Source organism: Suricata suricatta, chromosome 5 (genome assembly GCF_006229205.1).
Source record: "Suricata suricatta isolate VVHF042 chromosome 5, meerkat_22Aug2017_6uvM2_HiC, whole genome shotgun sequence".
Lineage (NCBI taxonomy): Eukaryota > Metazoa > Chordata > Mammalia > Carnivora > Herpestidae > Suricata > Suricata suricatta.
In genome coordinates this window covers 46,158,455-46,162,434 of record NC_043704.1, presented here as the reverse complement: position 1 = coordinate 46,162,434, position 3,980 = coordinate 46,158,455, and positions in this window count along the sequence as shown.

Here is a 3,980-nt window from a genome sequence, read left to right as displayed (position 1 = left end):
CCAGGAACTAAAATATGAGTCTCTTATATATCACTATTTTGTAGAGTGATCAGCCTGCTCCCTGGTGGCAGGTTGATTACATTGGACAGTTTCCATCATAGAAAGGAAGTGTTTTGCTCTTACTGTAATAGACATTTACTAGATAGAGATTTACCCTCTGAACCAATTGATTTTACTGAAACCATTGTCTTAGTCTTAACAGAATTCCCTAACCACTGTCATAGTATTACATACAACATTGCTTCTGACCAAGGAATTTACTTCAAAAAGAAGTGCAGCAATGGGTCTGTGATCATGAAAGTCACTGCTCTTGCACTGTTCCCTACCATTCTGAAGAGACTTGTTCAATAGAAAAATGGAATGGCCTTTCAGAAGACTCATTTAAAGCAGAAATAGATGCCAGACCCTTGCAGGGTTAGAGTAGCCATCTGCAGAAGGCTGTATATTTTCTGAATCAGTATTTAATACATGGTACTGGTTCCCCTATCTCTGGGTTTGGTGAATTCATGTATCAGTTATAGCAGTATGGTGTTTTTTTGTTTGTTTTGTTGTTTGGTGGAGTCCATGTAGAATATCCTATCATCTGAGAAGAGTGAAATTTTGACCTCTTCCTTGCCAATTTGGATGTATTTTATTTCTTTTTATTCTTTAGTTGCTGAAGCTAGGACTTCTAGTACTATGTTGAACAACGGTGATTAGAGTGGACATCCTATCTTGTTCCTGACTTTAGGGGGAAAGCTCTAAGTTTTTCCCATAGTAGGTGTGGATTTTTTGCATATGGACTTTATGATGTTGAGGCATGTTCCTTTTTTTTTAAATGTTTATTTGTTCATTTTGAGATAGAGACAGAGACAGAGAGAAAGGGAGAGAGAGAATCATAAGCGGGCTCTGAGCTGTCAGCACAGAGCTCAGTACAGGACTCAATTTCACAAACCACATGATCATGACCTGAGCCAAAATCAAGAGTCAGACACTTACCTGATGGAGCCACTCCAGTGCCCTGACCTTCTATCCATTTTCTTCAGGGTTTTATCAAGAAATGGTGCTATACAGCACTATCTACAATAGCCAAAACATGGAAACAGCCTTAATGTCCATCACCTGATGAGTGGATCAAGAAGATGTGGTATATATTTATATACAATGGAGTACTATATGGCAAGAAGGAAGAATGACATATGACCATTTGTAGAAAAGTGGATGGACCTTGAGGGTGGCATGCTAAGCGAAATAAGCCAGGCAGAGAAGGACAGAAACCATATGTTTGCATTCATAGGTCTAAAGGAAAACTGGAGAAACCTAATGGAGGATCAGGGGGAGAGGAATAGGGAAACAGAGTTCGGGAGAGAGAGGGATGCAAAACTTGAGAGACTGTTGAATGCTAAAAATGAACTGAGATTTGAAGGGAAAGGGGGAGGGAGGGAAAGAGGTGGTGGTGATGGAGGAGGGCACTTGTGGGGAAGAGCACTGGTGTTGTATGGAAATCAATTTGACAATAAAATATTAACAAAAAAAAGAGCCCAGGGCCAGCTGGCTTCTCAGGGGAATTATACCGTACATATAAAGCAGAGCTAATACCCATTCTTCTAAAACTATTCCAAAAAAATTGAAATAGAAGAAAAACTTCCAAACTCATTCTACGAAGCCAGCATCACCTCGATACAGAAAACAGACAGAGACCCAGCCAAAAAAGAGAACTACAGACCCAATATCCTTTATGAATATAGATGCAAAAATACTCAAAACGATACTGGCAAATCAAATTCAACAGCATATAAAAAAATTATCCATCATGATCAAGTGGGAGTCATTCCTGGATTACAGGGATGGTTCAATATTTGCAAATCCATCAATGTGATCCATCACATTAACAAAAGAAAGGATAAAAACATTGTGAACCAGTCGATAGATGCAGAAAAAGCATCTGACAAAATACAGCACCCTTTCTTAATAAAAACCCTTGAGAAAGTTGGATAGAAGGAACTTACCTAAACATTATAAAAGCAGTTTATGAAAGCCCACAGCTAATATCATCCTCAATGGGGAAAAACTGAGAGCTTTCCCCCTGAGATCAGGAACACTCTCACCACTGTTGTTTAACATAGTGCTGGAAGTCCTGGCATCAAAAATCAGACAGCAAAAGAAAATGAAAGGCATCAGAATTGGCAAAGAAAAAGTCAAAATTCCACTTTTCATAGATGACATGATACTCTACATAGAAAACCCAGCAGACTCCACCAGAAGCCTTCTAGAACTGATCAATGAATTCAGTAAAGTTGCAGGGTACAAAATCAATGTACAGAAATCAGTGCATTCCTATACAACAGAAAAGAAGCAGCTGAAAGAGAAATCAAGAAACTGATCCCATTCACGATTTCATGAAAAACCATAAAATACCTAGGACTAAGCTAACCAAGGATGTAAAAGACCTATATGATGAAAACTATAGAAAACTTATGAAAGAGATTGAAGAAGACACCAAGAAACAAACAAGATGTTCCAAATGCTGTAATACAATGATGTTTACCCCTTCTGCAAAGGTACATTCTAAATGAGACTTATTTGGAGTGCATGGGTGGCTCAGTCAGTTTAGTGTCTGACAGTTGATCTCAGCACTGTGTTTGGCTCTGTGCTGGTTGTGAAGCCTACTTTAACTAACTAACTAACTAATAACTAACTAACTAACTAACTAACTAACTAAAAGACTTATCTGTGGGCAACAGCTGACAGTAGCATCATGACTTTTTCTTCTATTTTCAATATAAAGCAAGAAATTCAATAAATCACAGTGATTGTTTTATTAGTATAGGATTTTCCAGTGTCACAGAATCAATATGATTGTATAGCTATAGATCTATAAAAAGAAATCTTTATAATATAAAGTTTTTAAATACAATATTGGCTCATGCAATGATGAAGACTGAGAATCTGCTGTTTGCAAGCTAGAGACACAGGAGAGCCTATATTGTAGCTCAAAGGCCTGACTCAGGAGAACTATGGTTTAGATTCCAGGCCAAGTCTGAGTCCTCAAATCAGAATCACCAAGGGCAGGCAAAGATCAATGTCAACCTGCCAGGCAGAGATACATTCAAGCATCCTCTGTATTTTTTGTTTTATTCTGGCCCTCATCACAATGGTGAGACCCAGCTGCTTTACTTAGTCCATCAATTCAATACGAATAACTTTTGGAAACACCCTTACAAACACAACCAGAAAAAAATGTTTACTAAGATATCTGGACATCCTGCAGTCTAGCCAAATTGACGCATAAAATGACCCATTACAAGTCTACCCATTGTCACTTGGTACACACACACAATTGCTTAAATCATTTTTAATCCCCAAGTAAGGACAACAGAATGGTGATAATTCTGCCTCACATGATAAAACTATGCTGTGTACACTGAAAATGGACCTTCCCTGGAGGAGGAGGTAAATTCCTTGAGAAATATTTACTCATCTTCTTGGTATCTGGTAATTTAAATATTATAATGTCAAATTAACAATGCTTAATTACTATAAGACATAGGCAATACATCTTATGTCACATGGATAAATGAATAATAGTGGAAAGAAAACAGATATTTGCTAGATGCACATATATATTCACACACGTGTACTCATAAAATTAAGGAGGAAATACTCATGGCAATGGCTATCCTCATTTCTGTAACTGATTATGTACATATAAACTGATTATGTATGTATAGCTACCATTTATATCTACAGTCTTCTACTAACCATTCCATATTCCCTCTGCCTTCAATAAATACCTCGGCTGGTCAGGTGTTTTTATCTGATGGGGTAACCCAAACGTTTATTCCTAAAGGGTCTCGGCCATTAGAATTCCTGCCTACATTAATATTTGGAAGTTTTTCATTGACGATAATCACAAGGAATGATATACTAAGAGACATGCTAAGTGATTTGTATTCCAGACACATTCATCCTTAGCTCTACTGTGGACTAGTCCCATTTTC